At 41.4% G+C, this 19,909-nt stretch overlaps 1 pseudogene; it reads left to right on the top strand.

The window, feature by feature from the left end:
* The window catches only part of LOC142436457 (inositol oxygenase-like), a 58,633-nt pseudogene extending 50,682 nt beyond the window's left edge, over positions 1 to 7,951 (top strand).
* Positions 7,952 to 19,909: the final 11,958 nt, after the last annotated feature.

Raw genomic sequence — 19,909 nt, 5'->3', positions numbered from 1 at the left:
TCTTTTGATAGCCGGGCACCATCAGCTTTCTTCACCACATTTGCTTGTGCACCCATTTGTCTTCAGCGATCCTATCATGGAGATGTGCAGTCAATGATATGATTTTTTGTTCTTTGATGCCTGGTAACTGATCCCTTTGGGACCATTCGATCACACAGGCTGGTGTGTTCTTCCATGTGGACTTTGTTGCTTCTGAGCTAGATGGCCGCTTGTTTATCTTCAAGCCTTTAAGACCCCAGTCACTATCTCTTTTGATAGCCGGGCACCATCAGCTTTCTTCACCACATTTACTTGTTCACCCACTTTGGCTCCAGCCGTTGTGTCAGGAGAGTGAGCATCATAGAGTTCCAATTTAATAAAAGGTTTTTTTTTTAAGCAAGGAGAGTATTATAAATTTTAATAAGGCGTTTGTCTGATGTGTCATTACTAAAGATATTTTCCCAGTCTGTCAGCACTCTCATTACTCTCTTGCTGAATTCATTCGATGTACACAGGCATTTTATCTTCGGTATACCCCTCTTGCCAATTAGTGACTCAACTGTATTTGTGTGCTTACCTATATCCGATAGCCTAGATATTCCCTGCACCAAAGTTCTCAGGTTGGTCGCAATTCCCTCATTGATTGTCCTAATAGTTTGGGGTTTTACCACAAGGTCTGTGATCCACCTTGAGTTTAATCTTGTGCGCGGAGTGAGATAAGGGTCTTGCTTCATCTTTCTGCAGGTAGATATCCATTCTTTCCAGCACCACTTGTTGAAGAGGGCATCTGCTTCCCATTTGATATCTTTTGGTCCTTGTCAAAGATCAGTTGTCTGTATGCTGATGATTTTATTTCTCGGGTTTTAGTTCTTTTCCAATGTGTGTTAGGGTCTCGTCCAGCGAGACCCTCACGCGGTGACCTGGAGAGGCAACGAACCTGGATGGCAAAAAGACACAGAGACGTGGGGCAAGACAAGTGCTGATCAAGCCCGTTTATTTTGCCAAAACTCTGGGTATATATTCACAACAGAGAAGGAAGTGGGAGGCACATATTCCAATGAAGGACACTGTGTAACAACCGCACACTGTACAACAACTAATCAGCCACATGTTCCCAATAAGGTACAAAGGGTGCGCAACAGTACTCAAAGACGTCCGTGGCGACGTCCGCATGCAAATCAAGGCTTACCGGGTGAACTTATCACGATGTTCCTAATATGGTATATCTGCAGTTCAATGGGTGCTCAGTACTTTGACTAATGGCAACAAGGTCAGTTATCGCAATTTCTCATGCTACTGAGCACGTAGTTTGGAATGTGGGGGCGAAGTTGGGCAGGAAACAAAGCCTTGCTGTTAGAAAGCGGCCAAGTTTCTCCTACGTGTCTGAGGCCAGAGTCTTAATGGCTATCGGCTCCCAACAAATGTGATAGGATTTTATCCTCTCCCCATACTTATTAAATGTATATTCTGACAAAGTAATCTGAGATGCTGGAATTTTTTGAAGGAAAACGTGGCATCAGGTTTGGGAAAAAATCATATTAACAACCTTCCATATGCAAGTGACAAAACCTTGCTTGATTGAAGATTGGCTTGAAACATTTGCTGATAAAGGTCAAATACTGCAGCCTTCAGCATGGACTACAACTCATTATAAAGAAGACCAAACTCCTCATAAGTGGACTAATAAGTAATATAATGAGAAATCAATAATATATTGGTATTGTCAATAATTTCATCTGGCTGGCATGCACAATAAGTGCTCATGGAAGTGAGACATACTAGTGTTAGCCACTGATATGCCATCTTTTGACTGCTGGATGACCTGCTCCGTTCCCCTCTCATCTGGGAAAGTCCCACTAGAGAATAATTTTGGAATGCACTCATGTTCTCCAGATCAGAACATTGTAATTAATAATATTTTTGCTTTTAATGTTGTAACCAGTAGATTCCTATTTTTATGTTATTAAACAGAATGTTATAATCAGTGCTATACTGTGTAATGCTCACTAGCTTTAAAGAATAATAACATTAATATTGCTTTCTGCTTCTGTCCATGCTTGCATAAGTCCTAGACAAATGATAAATGAGTTTTTGCCTTTATAGATGGACTGAAATGTCTACTCGGGACTCCAATCAAAGAATCGCTTTTAAATTCTAGCAGTCCGGTTATAACCGAATAAAGACTCTTTTAAATTATCGTAACATTATAGTGGCTGTCATTCATTTCAAACCACAACAGAAGCAAAAGTCAAGAAATCAAGTGAACCATTGGATTGGATGAATCTGCTGCATAAGACTTCTTGAAAGTGTTGAATAAAAGGATGTTACCTTGAGGATCATAAGGTACACCTGCCAGAGATTTGTTATTTTCTGTTTCTTGTTTACCCCCTCAAACTCTTTTATTAGGACATAATCCAGACACATCATTCAATAGTTGTCATATCATGTGACTATCACAATCAGCTTCAAGCATTTTCTTCCTTCTTTTATTTGATATCAACTCCCCACTAGCTCCCACATTCCATGTTGTGCCTTCCAGGACCCCTAATGTAGTTATAGTTTCTACAGAGTCACCCACCCTGGGTTCTATATAGCAAAACTACATAGAAAAATATATAAAAGAGTCAAGATGGCTGCTAACTATAACAGCAACAAGGACAAACTGCAATTCAAAAAGCAAAAACAGAAAGTATAGAAAAACAAGATTAAGATCAAAGAGTACTGAAAGGGAGAGCAAATAATGTTTTTAATTATTCAAGTCAGAGTTTTTATTTCAATCTACTATTATCATCTCTGATTGATAGCCAGGTTATTCCTATACCTTAATTATGGTCAGACAGAAATCACAGAGACTTATTGCATGTATAAATCCTGCAAATGTGTTTTGGTCTTTGACTGTCATCCATGGCCTTCTTAAAATCAGTGTTTAAAAACTTGTTAGGGCGTGGTCAAGGGTAATGCAACCAAGAGGAATTACTGAAACCCAAATGAAGACTGAGCATGATAGTCGGACAAGAGGAAAGTCAAAGGAAATAGAGGAAAGAGCTAGGAGGCAAAGGGCATTTATAGAGGTCTAAATAAAGGCATGTAAATATTTATATATACATTTATATATGATAATGGTGAAATACATCTCTGTGCATATATGTATAGGTTTAGTATTAAGGTAGCAGATGGACATTGGGTCTCCACTCAAATACTCCCTCAATGCAAGAATATTTTGTTCTATTAAACTAACATTCAATGATCCTCACCCTTTCGACACAATCACTGAACACAAAGCGGGTGAATAAGTGAATGTGATGAAGAAAGCTGATGGTGCACAGCTATCAAAAGATACAGCGGCTGGGGTCTTAAAGGCTTGAAGGTAAATAAGCAGCCATCTAGCTCAGAAGCAACAAAGCCCACATAGAAGAAGCACACCAGTCTGCGTGATCATGAGGTGCCGAATGGATCAGTTATCAGGCATCAAAGAATAAAAAATCATATCATTCTGTGCTCACCTCCATGATATGATCACTGAAGACAAATGGGTGCATAAGCATATGTGGTAAAGAAAACTGATGGTGCCTGGCGATCAAAAGATATAGTGTCTGGGGTCATAAAGCTTGAAGGTAAACAAGCAGCCATCTAGCTCAGAAGCAACAAAGCCCACATAGAAGAAACACACTAACCTGTACGATCATGAGGTGTTGAAGGGGTCAGTTATCAGGCATCATCAGAACAAAAAAAATCATATCACTGTGAATGCCGGGGGGAGGGGAGGAGTGCAGACTGGAGACCCAAAGCCCATTTGTAGGCCACTGGACAACCCCTTACATTGTCTCAGGGAGGAGATGAACCAGACAGGATGTCGTGCAGCAACAATGGAGCATAGTTCCTAAATGATCCCCAGACCCCCAAACACTCTATCATGATCCCAATTCTACCTTACATATCTGGCTAGAACAGAGGGTGTACACTGTTACAAATAGGAACTGGAAACACAGGGAATCCAGGGTAGATTATTCCCTTCAGGACCAGTGGTGTGAGTGGTGATACTGAGAGGGTGGAGGCAGGGTGGGTTGGGAAGGGGGAACCAATTATAAGGATCTACATATAACCTCCTCCTATGGGGACGGACAACAGAAACATGCGTGAAGAGAGACGTTGGACCGTGCAAAATATGACAAAATAGTGATTTCTAAATTATCAAGGGGTCATGAGGGAGTGGTGAGGGAGGGGATAAATGAGGGACTGATGCCAGGGGCTTAGGTGAAGAGTTAATATTTTGAGAATACTGAGGGCAATGAATGTAAAAATGTGCTTTACACAATTGATGCACGTGTGGGTTTTGATAAGAGTTGTATGAGCCCCTAATAAAATGATTTTAAAAAGAGGCACAGACAATGGTTATTAGGAAAAAAATTGAGCTCTGATACCATTCTCTGCTGCAGAATTGGATGTTACTATTGACAATCCTTGGATCACATATGTTGATGTTATTCTTCCATGTGGGCTTAGTTGATTGTACACTTAGATCACTGCTTGTTTGAAAACAAGACTTAAGATTCGAGACACTATTGTTTCTGATAGATACCATCTAATTTCTTCACCACACTTTGCTGTAGCAACTACATCTTCTGTATTTCCTTCAAAAGGGAATTTTGTAAGAATTAACTGTTCTTAGAATGTAGCTTGGGTTAATTATGAGCTCCACATCCATCCCTTACTCTGTTTATTCTATTCACCTCTGGTTCACCTTAGAGACATCTTGTTATTTTATGGCAGATAACTTTATCAATCATCTCTTTGAAGCATAAGGTAATTTTGTTTATAGTGTCATTGATTCAGCCCAGGATAATATATTTAAAACACAATTAAGAAAAGGTAATTGAATAAATGTACAGCCTTAGTATTTTCAATTGCCTGTGAAAAGTGAATGTGAAAGTTGAACATTCTTCAATGCATACAAAGGAAGACTGAAGAAGAATCAACGTATTAGAATATAGTAAAGGCAAAAGAACATTAAAAGTACCATGGACTGCCAAAAGTTAAAACAAATGTGCCATTGAAGAAACATGGCTACAGTGCTCCTTAAAGGCAAAGATGGCGATATTTTGCTTATGTACTTTGCACATGTTATCAGGAGAGACCAGTCCCTAAAGAAAGACATCACATTGGGGAAATTAGGGCAAGTGAATGATAAAGAAATCTCCTCAATGAGATGGACTGATGCAGGAGCTGCAAAAAATGGGCTCAAACATGAGAACATTGTCAGAATGGCAAAGGACTGAGTCATGTCCCTTTTTGTTAGACACAGGTTTGCTATGAGCTAGAACTGACTCAGTGACACCTATGAAGAATCAACTACATTTGTGACAAATTATTGGTTTACCACATAAGCTCTTCCCTGTTGGACCATTATATAAGTGTCAGAGTATATTCATAATCTATAGCAGAAATTAAACACTCGTCTTTGTGTTCTTTAATGACTTACATCTACCACACGGGACTAAGAAGACCTCTCTAGGACTTCCAATGCTCTAACTTTTAAAGGGAGGTGAGTTTTATCTTTCTCTGCTAGAGAGACCACATATTCAAACCTATCAGTTGATTGGTGGGGCTTGATGAGGTCATCCACTCCTGGAAAGATGGCCAGTCCAAAGAGGGACTTAGAAGTCCTAAGTGGGACTTCTACTCTTTTTCATAAGTTTGAAGAGGCACAGAGGGTATAAGCTTGAACTATGGAAAATGAGCTACACAGATAAATATCCACAATGACTGAACCAGATTTCATATATGAGCATCTGGGTGATAAAGTCAATTCTTAACCAATTGCTTAATTCACTCTCACCCTCCAACACATTCCTCACAATTTTTTATATTCTTTGAATCACAGTAAGGTGTGATGACTGAAACTTTGTGTATCATGGCTGAGTCAGGATTCTAAGGCATTGGTTCATGATGATGGAATCCGCCTGGTTGATAAGAGTTCATAGAATGCCATCTCTTTCATGATGAGACCTACTGTGAGCAGCCAATGAGGAGGAAGATAGCTTCCTTGTGGGTGTGGTCTTATCATTTAAAAGGATTCTCTGAATGGTCTTTAGCTTTGTTCTGGACCTGGACACTTCATCTGACCTGAAGGTTTGGGGACTTGAGACAAAATCCTGTAATTGTGTTTCTGGAAGTTGTCGGTCTCAATTTGCTTGAGAAAGAAGTCTGCCATCTTACCTCCCATCTTGCATTCATCAGCCACTGGATATACTTGATCTAGGATAAGAGTCAGGACAGGAATCTGAGCCTTGTCAGCCTCTGCAACTGTGAGCTGAAATATGCAGTAACATGAAAACTGTCTACATTAGTGGGTCTCACCCTGTGGATTGCCACCCCTTTGGGGGTAAAACGACACATTCACAGGGGTCGCCTGATTCATAACAGTAGTAAAATTATAGTTATAAAGTAGCAATGGAAATAATTGTATGGTTGGGGGAACTGTATTAAATGGTCATGGTATTAAGAAGATTGAGAACCACTGCTCTAAATGGTCCTGAGAAGCTAAGTTTGGAGGGGCCAAGAAGTTGAAGGCCTGGGTCCTTAAACTTGGCTCTCCTTGAGGCCATTGTGAATTGAGGTCACTCTATTTTGCATTATGAACATATGGATATAGTTGCTCTACTCAATATAAACAGAGTAACCAGATTAGGGTGTCCTGTTTACCCTCAATCTCTTTAACACCTCAATACCTATTCAGGGACTTGGTGTGTCTTACATCTTCTCTTTGTGTAATTCTTCATTATGTGTATCAACTTGCTGGGGTCGAGGTTATCTGTAGTGTGGCAGGCATGTAAGGATGTCAGTGTTGGAGCTGTGCTCCAGTGTGGACTTATTCCTCCATTTATCATGAGTTGGAGGCTTCAAAACCACCAGCTTCTGCGATTCAGAGAGATAACAGTCGGCTCCCCTAGAGACATACAGCAGTGTTTCCCAAGGTACATGATACTGCCCACTGAAGCAAAATGGAAATGTCCATTCAGTGTAAAAGTGATACCAATGTTTTTTAGAGGGGAGAAAGATGGGGCTTACTACTCCCATTAAGTATTGCAGTCTTGGATGATTACATAAGACTGGCTAGGTCTGTTGTGGGATACACTGTTTCTCTCTGGCTCCATACTCTTGAAGAGTTCCCGGAACCCACAATGGTTGGCCAGCTGAAGATGGAGCCCAGAATGGGCAAGGGGAAGGCCATCTTCTGAAACTACACTTGTGGCCAGCTCCTGGACCTCGTCTTTGCCAGCTATAGACTCATGCACACACAGCAGGTGGTGGACTTCATCAGAGGGAAGCACGCCCACTCCGGAACCTGCTCCTCCAAGATGACAGTCCTGGAGGCCATAGACCTGCTGGACCAGCTGGTGGATGAGTCGGATCCGGATGTGGACGTCCCTACCTCCTTCCATGCCTTCCAGACTGTGGAGGGCATCCGGAGGGCACATCCCCACAAGGACTGGTTGTACCTGGTGGGGATGCTGCATAATCTGGGGAAGTTGCTGCCCCTGGCCAAGGAGCCCCAGTGGGCCGTAGTTAGAAACACCTATCCTGTGGGCTGCTGGCCCCAGGCCTCTGTGGTCTTCTGCGACTCAACTTTCCAGGACAATCCAGGCCTCAGGGATCCTCTATACAGCTCTGAGCTTGGGATGTACCAGCCTCACTGCAGCCTGGGGAATGTCCTCATGTACTGGGGCCATGATGAGTATATGTACCAAGTGATGAAGTTCAACAAATTTCCTCTAGTTCCACTCCTTCTATGCGTGGCACACCGGTAGTGACTACCGGCAGTTGTGTAGCTCTGAACATGCCGCCCCGGGTTCAGGAGTTCAACAAGTTTGAACTCTACATCAAATGCCCAGACCTGCCTGATGTGGACATACTGCACCCCTATTACCAGGGGCTCATTGGCAAGTACTTCCCCAGAGTCCTCAGTTGGTGACCATCCTGCATGCCCAAGACAACCTTGTGATCATGGAGACAGGCCTGGCCCACCCCACTTCCTTGATAGACCCCACCCACCTGACTGTGCTCAGGTTTGCATCAATAAAGACCTTAAAGTGTCAAAAAAAAGTACAATCTTGGAAACCCATAAGGGCAGTATACTCTGTCCTACATGGTTGCCATTCATCAGCATTGACAGTGACAATAAGCTATTTTTATACATCATTGGGGACTATAGGCTTTATTACAAAAGTTTTCAATTACCAGCAAGGGTGTAAGTTTTCTGTTTTTCTAAGAAGGGGCCTCAAACTAGGGACAAGAAGTGAAGAAACCAATGATATATAACCTTGAGTGACTTCGAGAGCAGTTAAAATTTATTCTACAGGATGGCAATGAGGGGAATAGGACTAAATGAAATGGGGCTTGATTTACTTCATTTTACATGACACAATGTGGCATCCTTGAATGGATCTAGTATGATGGGTCTCTTTTCAACAGTCAAGAGTGCCTGTATTTCTGGAGATCTTCATGAATCTTGGCATCCAAGTTTCACTGGGTCTAGAAGATTCCAAGGGCAGAGGTCTTGGTTTCCAAGAACATGCTTTGCTCCTGCCTGTTATTATATGAGGGTACTAGAATCCTATCTGTCTGCTGGCCTCTATTCTCATATTGTGTAGAAGAGAGAAATTAAGCTAGCAAGGGTGGATTGGGGTAAAGCTGTTGATGTCAGATGCATCCTGTAATCTTGGCCTCCAAATGTCCACATTATCATACCAAAGATAACTTCATCCTCATGAACCTAATCCAAAACAATCCCATATGCATCACAAACATGAATGTCTTAAAAATGACAGAAACACAGAAGCAGAGGTTATGAGTTAGGAAACATGGTAAAGAAGAAATGACATTAGCTACCTATGTGTGTGATGATTGCATCCCAAGGTCTATTAGGATGGCTGTGAGAAAAATGTACAGTCAGAAATATGGTGGTTGCTTATTGAATCAAATAATCAGATGGCTTACTACGCGGGATAGACAAATACAAGAGGAATGACTGTTCACTCATCAAATGGAAATGTTGAGAACTATATTGAACCACAATGCTCCCTGTGATGGAATATCTGTGCAAATACAAGAAAATCTTGCCAATACAGTGAAGAGTCAAATTTACCCACCAATCACTAATGAAGAAATTAAAGAATTCTTCCAACCACTTCAGTATGAAATTGACCTACCATGCAGTCAAGTAGCATAGATAATTATTGGTAAGTGGAATGAGAGATTAGGAAACAGAGGAAAGAAAAGCAGTTGGAAAACGGGGTCCTTCTGATAGAAATTTGGAAATCACATATACCTTTGTAAAAACCACAAATGGCTGCTATACATATAGGCTTATACCAATGTAATTCACTGAAGTAAAATCAAGTACGTCTGTGGAAAATGTTTTAGAGTACAAAAGATACTCCAGTCCCAAATATAAATTAAGGACTGCATTTACTCAGCCATAAGGACAAAAAGATGACACAAAACCACAGATACATAATGTGGATGAGGAATGCTATTAGCACAAAGTCATAAGAGCATTAAATATTCACAGTCAGGTTGTTACATCACTAAGACACAGAATACAGGAGACTTTCAAATTCATGAGTAACTGAAAGTTCATTAATCACAATAGAATGGGGGATTATAGAAGCCCAAAGAGGAGCAAAATGTCAACACATGCTTAGAAGATTAGCCCTTCCAAACAAGGCAGTCTGGGAAAGATGGCTAGGTTACAACTTTTGTGTATGCAACCTCGAGTACTGTACTATCTGTCAAGGACACACACTCAATCCGCTAAGGGACTGCTCTATAATGCCTTGACTGTATAGAGGGTAGAGGTAATCCACTCTCCAATGTACTCTACCTGAGGGCAAGATTATTTACTTCATTGTGACATTATCTCAAGGAATTCATTGATGTGAGTTTGTTTTTTTGTTGTTGACTTTGTATGTTATGTATACCCTGACCAAAGTGAAATTATAAAATGTAAGGCCAAACATAATAGAGATTTTGGAGGAGCTTGTTATCTTCAGTCAAAATGAAGCTGGGACCATGAAGCTGAAGACATGAGTCAAAGACATGAGAGCACAAATATAACCTTTGGTACATCACACATGAATGTCAAGACCATCTCACGTACAGATATGATTAATTGAACGCGAACAACAGGAAACTGGATCAGCTGTAAAATGGCATCAATAGCATTATGTATGAAGAAAGCAACATCATTCCCAAGACAGAAAAGAAAGAATGATCGAGGCGAACATCAAGGAGACTGATACCTACCACTGGTAGAAATGTAGGTAAAGCAAACGGAAGAAATGATGAAGGAAGAGCTGAACAGAACATTTTAAAGAGCAACTTAAGAAGACATTGAAGTATTGAACTGAAACACGTTACTCACGGGGAAAACCATCAAAGTTATCATAGTGAGAACAAGGAGAATTTCATTCAGTGTATGTGGTAGAGAAAAGAGAGGTGGGAATAGGCTCACACCCCAAGAAAGCTTTGCCTGAAATAATCTAAAGAAAAATATTGGCAGAGCCATTTATAAACCGAATTGTTTGTGGCTTTCTTTCACCAGAGAACCTAAACATATAGTCATTTCTGCAAAGCTCTTTATTAATAGCTCTGTAATCAAGAGTGGATATTTTCATCCATCTGGTCAGAATTGAGGACAGGGGACTAAGCTCGCTCTCTTTAAATGTCTACAGGGGAACTCCCTTAAGTCTACCCTCCTTAAAATCTCTTCTTTTGGGGGTTGAGATTCTACCCTCCTTAAAATCTCTTCTTTTGGGGGGTTGAGATGAAAGGGTTGGGGACTAAGCCTTAAACTTGCTCTTCAGACATGCGACTTTTGGCAGAAGTGTTGTGGCATCAAATAAATGATGAACACTATAATGCCTTGATAATTTAGAAGAGACTATTTGGTTATCACTGGACTGCTAGAATCTAAAAGTGACTCTTTGATTGCAGTTCTAAGTGGATATTTCAGTCAATCTTTAAAGGCAAAAGCTCATTTATCATTTGTTTAGGGCTTAAGCCAACATGGACAAAAGCAGAAAGTAAAACTAATGTTATTCTTCTTTAAAATGAGTGAGTCCTACGGGGTACAGGATTGATGATAACATCCTGGTTAATAAAATAAAAATAGCAATATCCTGGTTACAACATCAAATTCAACAATATTATTAATTACAATTTCCTGATCTCCAGAACATAAGAGTCCATTTTAAAATCAAACACTGGTGAGACTTTCTGAGATGGGAGGGTGAAGGATGAAGATCATTCCTTCAAAAAGATGGCGTGATTGTGACTAGTGATAGTCTGTCTCAGAAGAACAGATAATAATTTTAAAATGTTTAAAATTCTGTTGTGAAATAATTCTTTATTGTGACTTAGGTGTGGATTTTGTTTGGGCCGGGTCCGAACCAAGGCAGCCACCTGTACCAGCTTCTCGAGAAGACAAATGACCTGGCTGAAATGGAAAGCATCTACCTCCAGCAGTTCAAAAAGCTTACCTCCTGGGGCAGAGCACAGCCTCTTCTCCCCAGTGTTCCAGGAAGCAAGTTTTCTGAGAACAATATTATTTACTCACAGACCCCATCCTGGCTCAAATCCTGCAGCTACAGCACTAAAACCTCCCTTCCCCTTATCAACGCATATGTCCTTGGCTTGGACCCTATTTAAGTCCCACTGCCTCACTACCAGGTGCTATTTCCCTGACCTAATATGTTGGGTCTCAGAACCTTCCCAGGGGCTCAAGATGCCTCCATCCCTTTCTCTGCTCTCCCTTCCCTCCTGGGAGTTCTTTCCCTGCCTCAGTAAAATCTTTCTCAACTTCACATTCCTGGCTAAATTCTATCTCTGTTCTGCACCTCTGTTAAACCTCTCATATTTATTCATCAGTTTCATATTCAGTAATTTAAGTTATTTTCCAAATCGGCAATTGCTTGTAACTATCCATAGCCTATAACCCCTCCTGAGATATTAATGTGCTACCATTAGCAGGAACGCAGGATGCTAAGGCAAGGGACTTCAAGGGGGTCAGCAAACACATGAGCAGCTGCATGCATGTATAAGTGTTCTTTCACAGAAATTATCATCGGGGTCCTTTTGGCTGGTTCATTGTAATGTTCCTCAAAGAAAGCAGATAAGGTAGGCCATACATACATTTTATTTTCAACCAATTATTATTTTTTTTGCCAAAGCTGAAATATCATGTGGAATGATTGTATCTTCTCAGACAATTCGAGGCATGTTGCATTTGGTCCTTGCAGGGATCAATTGAACTCATTCATGATGACAAACACATCAACCAAGTAAGCTATATCTGCAGTTCACTTTTATCACTGAAAGGTGCTTCGAACTACGGTCTTGCTATCTGATTGAGAAACGCTTTGAGTTCATTATGAAGCTCAAAAACACTTTTTAAAATTCTTCCTCTTGACTACCATCTCACTTCAGTGGGAAATAACAGACCATAACTTGGCGTATCTAACTTGTTACACAGTTGGGAAAACAGTCGACTGTTTAAAGTGCTCGTCATTACAAAATTGACAGAAATTATGACGCTTTTCATCACTTCTTGTAACTCTTGTGGCAGCATCTTCATTGCTAATATTTGCCAATGAATCATACAGTGAGTTCTGATGAATTCTGGTCACTCATTCAGTACCAAACGTTGAAATCCAGATCGACATACTAGCATAACTGGAGCCCCATCTGTGAAAACACCACAAACCTTTCCCCAAGAGATCGTATGTTCTTTCAGAAATGAACCAAATGTATCAAATACTTCAAGTGCAGCAGTTGTCATTTCAAGAGGTTTACAAAAAAGAAACGCATCTTTAAAGTTGTCATTCATACACCTCACGTAAAAGAGTAACTGTGAACAGTTTGCAAGGTCTGTAGATTCATCAAGCTGGATACTAAATATTGGAATTGGAGCAGATTTAATTTCTTGGATTATCTGATCAAAAATATCAGCAGACATGTCAGCTATTCTCTGGGGACAGTGTCATTAGGTGAGGAAATTACACTCAATTTTGTAACAAATTCATTTCCGATCAGAACCCAACAATGACTTTGGCCGCTGGCAACAGTAAATTCTCAGCAATGGTGTGAGGTTTCATAGCTCTGGCGATTCTGAGTGCCACCAAATATGAAGATTCAACGGCTGCTACTTTTTCTTTGTGGTACTTGCTACCAATATCAAGTCTGGCTTTCTTGAGTCCATCAGCTTTGCTTATAAAATAGTTGGTATCCTTGCTGGCAAAGCTCCGATGCTTGTTATCAAAAAGGCATTTTAGTTTGTTTGGCTTCATGGATTTGGCTGATAGGACTTCACAACAAATACCATATTGCGGTTTCTCAATTCCTGCTGCAATGATTGAGGTAAAAACATACTGCAAAAAATCCCTACTATATTTTCTTAATGTTCTTTTCTACATGATCCATTGTCATGTAATGGTTTGCTAGCGAAAATAATATATAACAATAGTTTTAATAATACAAAAGATGATAGATGGCATAGTTCAGTCAATACAGTTCATTAAAGTTTCCTATGATTACGATTCTCTGTTGTTTTCTTTACATACCTGTTACCATCACAAGGGGGGCAGTATTCACATCAACCACAGCTGAATATAAAAAGACCGATCAGCATCTAGATTAAGTTCCCATGGTACATATGTGTATATATTTGTAGTTGTTGGTGATTTTACATTTACCCAGTAATTATAATTCATGAAATGTTGTTTTACCTTCCATACTGCTGCTTTCAACACAGGCGATGCTTTTAACAGAGTAGCTGCTTTAAACACAGCAGCTGCTTTCTACAGAGTAACTGCTCTCTGCACAGTAGCTGCTCTCTATACATGTATGACTGATCCATATAAGTACATTATGGTGCCAAAACTGTCATATACACCTGTATTTGTACATGATGTATGTAATAGGGTTGGCATGATGATGTAATCACGCCGGGAACTGGTATGTAATCACGCCGGGTACTGGTGTATCTGCATGTGGGCAGTCCTGCCTGGAGACAGAGGAGCTGTCTCTTGGTTCCTAAGAACATTGGAAATATGTGTTTTCCAATGGTCTTAGACCACAACTGTGAAAGTGTCGTTTGATCCCCAAATAGGTCGTGTCCCACAGGTTGAGAACCACAGCTCTAGCATTATATAGGCTTCCTATTATTTATCACAGATGTAGACCAGAAATACATTCATGAATGTGAATTATATCTACAACCAAGTGCCCTATGGAGTTGAAAGCTGAAGCCATCTCCCCTGAGGAAGCATTAAGCAAGGACATTACCATCTAGGTTGCTCCTAAACCACTGATAACAGAGTGCACTCATGAAGGAGTAACTGTGGGGTTTCATTTTCCTATTGACAGTCACCTTAGGTAAGATAACATATGGGGATGGAGAGACTACTGTGGCAGCTCCAGAGCCCTCACCTTCTAGTTTACTTCCTCACAGGTGTGCATGTGCCTTCTGGTTTACTTCGTCACTGGTGTGCATGCCCAGATGCAGTTAGTGCAGTCTGGGCGTAGGGGGGAAGTTTGGAGATTGGCAAAGTTATCCTGTAAGACTTCTGGAAACACCTTCGCCAGCTACAGTATGAATAGAATTTGACAAGCTCCCATAAAAGAACGCCTTCCGTGGAAGGGCTGGATCAACACCTACACTGGGGAGTCAAAATATGTCCAGGGCTTTACACAGGGCTATGTCTTCTCCTTGAATGCCTCCATCAGCACAGCTCATCTACAGATTATCAGCCTGAAGCGTAAGGACACTGCCACCTATTCCTGTGTGAGACACACGCTGTGAAACCCACATCCTGAGAGTGTCAGGAAACCTGGGGATATGGCAGCTGTGCTCACTGAGGCAGTGACTTCGAATATTTCGCTGAATCCTTTATTTACCAGTAATGCACTTAGAAATGACAGACAATGAAAATTACTTCCTGAGATTGACCTTACTTTCCTGTGACATTAAATCACCCCTCAAGAGAGGAGTATAAAAGTACCTTGGTATGTAGCCTTTGTTCATATCCCTGTGTAAACACTGCCTTGCAGCACTAAGAACAATGCAGACTCTGTGAAGGGCTGATTCAACATCCCCAGAGACAATGACAAGAACACAGTTCATCTGCAAATGGAAGGTTAGAAAATAGAAGACAAGACCCTCTGTTACTCTGTGAGAACTTGAGAGGAAGTCAGTATGATCCCAGACACAAACTCCCTGCTGGGAGAGAGCTGGGCAGCAGGGGGCGCTCAGGACCCACAGATCACAGGACACACTCAGGGGCAGGTGCAGAGGGACTGTTTCAGGGCTGGTTTCCTGTTGTGGTCTGGGGATGCTTCTCCATCTCGCTGTTTCCCCCAAGGGATTTCGCTATTTTTATGACATAGGAATACAATATAAGAAATATGTAAAATCAAACCTATTGCATGTGGGATGTATAATAATGGAATTGAGATCTCAACAGCAGAAAGTGCGGAGGGAGGAGCAAATTAAAATATTTTTTATTCATATTATACATTACTTATTGATATGCTAAATTTGGCGGCAATTGCATTGTTCAAGTAATGTTTGATAATAGTTGTATTGATTGGATTTCCTTGAAGGCAGATATAATCCTTTCAAAGATTGTAATGTGTTTCGTGATGGGTTTAGTAAGATGCTTTCTGACAATGAATGCCATGCCATTCTCTTGACTGTGCTGTTCCCGGCATAGTAAATCCTATGATTTTATGATTCACATTGGCCAATACCAGTCATTCCATTTATGCTCACTAATGCCTAGGATACCAATCAATATCATGCATCTCATTTATTTTTGACCACTTCCAAATTCCCTAAATTTGTAGCATGCAAATTCCAAGTTCTGGTCCTTAGAAGACTTTCTCAGTTGTTTCTCTCTACCTCGAGTCATGCTCCATCAGTAAATGAAGATGCTGAGGGCTCCACTCGCAGAGGATTTACCCAAATCATGTCCTCATGGCCATCTCCACTCCAAGAAATCAGCCTCTCTTTTGTCACATTTTAGGGCCCTCGAACTTGAGTAGTTTAAAAAATTTCCTACTTTCTTTGCTTAGGCTGTCAGTATTCAACAATGCTTCAAAGGTTTGCATAAGATTTTAGCAGCTTCTTCCTCTGAAGAGGGGAGAGGGGTCCTGTATTGTCTGTTCTTAGTCTGGAAGCTTTGTTGAAATCTGCTCCTTTTGGATGACCCTGCTGGCATTACATATAACACTGACGTATATTCCAGCATGCCAGCAAAGCACAGGCCACCACATTATGATGAGCTACCAGACAGGTGGAGAGAATATAACATTATTTCTTCAGAATATATAAAATAAGTTCTAGCTAATATTTTAAATACAATAAATAAGTAACAGCATAATGCAACCAAATAGTGGAGTATTTCAATTCACCATTTTCAATTATGGACTTAACACTGAAATAGACAGCCATAGTCTCAGGACTTCCACAAGTCTACCCAACCAGGAAGCCTAGTCTTTTTATTTTTCTTTTCTTTGTGTGTGTGTGTGTCCACTTTTTTATCCCACTCTACCCCAGGACCTTCTAATGCTGTCTTTTCCAAACAAGTGAGTACTAATAGCAAGGACTCGTCTATTTCTTCTGGTCTTAGAATTCAGGAGACTCATATCCATGATTCATTACAGCATTGGATGAATGGTTTCCATGTGTCTTCAATGATCATCACTCTGGAAAGGGAGAGACAATTAGCTGCACCTCATGTGGTTTAAAGTCCCCAGTGACTACTCTCAAAATCCAGATGTAGGACATTGTCTTCGTGGGCTGTTATGGCAGCGGTTCTTTGTGTTTCCTGAACCTCAAAGCCTCCTCAGCGAGAGAAAAGTTAACACACTGATGGTTTTATTTAGTTTAGATCAGAGCATTTCAGAGAAACATTTAGGGACTAATTATGAAACTGCTGAAGGTGAAATATTCTCTTTATTAGATTTTTAACTTTTTTTCTGAACGGAGCTACAATGTCAGTGAGGCGGTAACAAGGGCCACGTTGACCATGAGTATTCACTCATCTTTGGCTTTAATCTGCACAGATTTGTCTGACACTCTGAGTAAAGCTGACATTCCCTGAGATTTTCCTCTCCTCAGGCAGCAGGAAGCGCAGGGAAGACCTGGGCGCTAGGACACACCTGAGAGTCTGTCAAAAGGTGACATTTGGGAGATCAGATTCTTCAAAGTCTTCACTAAGGAGACAGAGGTAATTTCTATCCTGGACATAATTCCCACAGACAATAAGGAGGGACTGTCTGTGAGGGCCCCAAGCTACTTGAGCTGCAGATTCACAATGGGTATGAAACCATTACTCCCCGGGTGTGGATTGTCAGTGGAGAGCCACCGTTCAAAACTCTCCGTGGGTGGCTGCCAGTGTGTGTGTTGTGTTGTGTGTGTGTTGTGTGATGTTAGTAGGATCAGGTTCTGTCCTTCCTAGCAGTGCCAAGACCCGCACCTCCCCTGCCTTGGGTTTCCAGGGTTATAAGGCTGGAGGAGTCTGACATGGAGGGCAAGGCAGAAATATGCAAAGTGGAAGACATCCATTTTAGACCCACAGGCCACCTCCACAGGGGAAGCCCCCTCATCACCCAGCTGGGGGCCACAGTGTGATTGCTTTCCATTTTCCTTGCAAGATGGGGACTTTCCCCCTAGATCACCTCACTGCTCTTCTTCCAAATCAGGATTGCCACAGGGTTTGAATGCAGGGGTGGTAGGTGGTGGTGGTGGTGGCGGTGGTGTGTGTGTGTGTGTGTGTGTGTGTGTGTGTGTGTGTGTGTAATCTCTGATCTCTGAATCCTATCTCCAGAGGTGTCTGTGCTCAGGTGCAGCTGGTGCAGTCTGGGGCAGAGGTGAAGAGACCTGGGGAGTCTTTGAGAATCTCCTGTAAGATATATGAGTACAGCTTTACTGGAAGTTGGATCCACTGGATTAGGCAGCCACCTGGAAAGGGCTTGGAATGGATAGGAATGATTTATCCTAATAACGCTGACACCAAGTACAACCCATCTTTCCAAGGAAAAGTCACTATCTCCACAGACAACTCCATCAGCACCATGTCCCTGCAGTGGGGCAGCCTGAAGGACTCAGACACGGCCATGTATTACTGTGCAAGCCCACTCTGACTTCTGAATAACACTCTGGAGCAGCCCACTCTGACTTTTGAATAACAGCAGGGCTATAGAGCAGATTAGGTTAGCTTTCTTCATGAAATTCTGTGTTCAGCCCTTGCTGCCCTTGAAGAATGAGCGGGTGCGTTGTCGTAATAGGAAGATCCTCAGGTCAAATTTCCTGGCCTTTTTCTTACGAAAGACATTCCCAATATTGCTAGAAAATTTCCCCAATAAGTAGCCATGATATCCGTGTATATTCATTTGCTTCCTTTCTTACTTAACTCACCTGCCTGCATTCAACTTGATTTGGGAAACAGCTTTGTAGAAATCTCCAGGTGGAACCCTGGTGCTTTGACATGAGCAAAGTGCTCATGGGTCCCAACCTTTGACTGGTCAGTTACACTCATGAAAATGCTTGGTATAGTTTCCTGGGTAAAAGTGGCCTTACCAGGAGGAGACTCTGGAGCCTGCTGAGCTAGGGCGACTCAGTTCAGAAATGTCTATCTCCTTCCTTCCCATCTTTCTCCTGAAGGTGCTTGTTGTACCATGTGGTCAGTGTCAGAGAGAGGATAATTGGAATCGGATCAGGCAGCACCCAAGGAGAGGCCATGGTGTATGGAGATCTCCTACTATTGGTTAATGAGGTAGTGACCTTGACTCTTCCAAAAAGCAGTTCTCCCTACCTCTGACCTCTGAGGGCACTGAGGACACATTCGTGTGTTACAGTGCAGGTGGACACAGACAGGGAAGTCAGGGTGGCCCTCACATACACTATCCTGCAGGACAGCCTGGGTGCAGGGACCAGCAGGGGGCGCTCAGCACTAACAGCACAGGCCCAGGAGCAGGAGCAGGTGCAAGGCTGTGCTCAGATGCAGCTTTCTGCTTTGACTTCAGTTGCTTTTGTTCCCAACGCTCTCAAAGGTTCTGAGGGATCGCTATTTACAACCGCAGGAAGTGTACTAGTGTCTCCTAAATTGTAACAAGAAACTCTCACCGCCATCCAGTTGATTGTGACCCAAAGTGATCTTCTCAGACAGGCTTGAACTACTCCTGTAAAAGGGTATTTGCATGGAAGTGGTCGTTCTTACGAAATTCTGTCTTGTGATCTTCAGGGTTTTTTCTTAGTTTCAACTTAATTTCTTGAAAATATAGAAAATGTGATGATCACCATATGAATAAACTGGCAGTTGGATTCCCTGTCCCTTTGTGACACTGCAGCTTTCTGAAATGAGGGAGCCATTCTCAGGCCAGACAGACTATTGATAGATTTTCATGAAGATAATGTGGCCTTATTTTTTGTCTTAGCATGCACATAGATTGTTAGGATATATTTCTTCTATTGGTTATATTGATGGGCATTTCTCACCTAGAGAGATTCACAAGTGTGATAACTTTTATATTTATCGTGCATTTTGCATGAATGTTGTTTTTTTTACTCAGAAGATACCATAAGTATTTTTATTTCTTTATTTATTTTGCAATCTTCAATCTAGGATGGACAATTCTGTGTTTTCCACAGAAAGTGAGCACACTTTCTCTTAACAAACACCTTCATAATTACTTGTGTGATAGTCACACCATTCCTTATCTGTTGAAATCTATTACACCATTCCTTTTGTTTAAGAATAAATATAAATGTAATACAAGTGTATAGTGCACAAAAAAGCTGAAAATAATGAAGTAATTTTTAGGAAAGTCACAGAAAGCATGCTCATCCTTTATTACTGATTGTAGCTCA

Source organism: Tenrec ecaudatus, unplaced genomic scaffold, assembly GCF_050624435.1.
Source record: "Tenrec ecaudatus isolate mTenEca1 unplaced genomic scaffold, mTenEca1.hap1 Scaffold_287, whole genome shotgun sequence".
In the NCBI taxonomy this organism is placed as follows: Eukaryota; Metazoa; Chordata; class Mammalia; order Afrosoricida; family Tenrecidae; genus Tenrec; species Tenrec ecaudatus.
The sequence above is the reverse complement of the archived record's forward strand: the minus strand, read 5'-3'. Positions and strand labels throughout refer to the sequence as shown.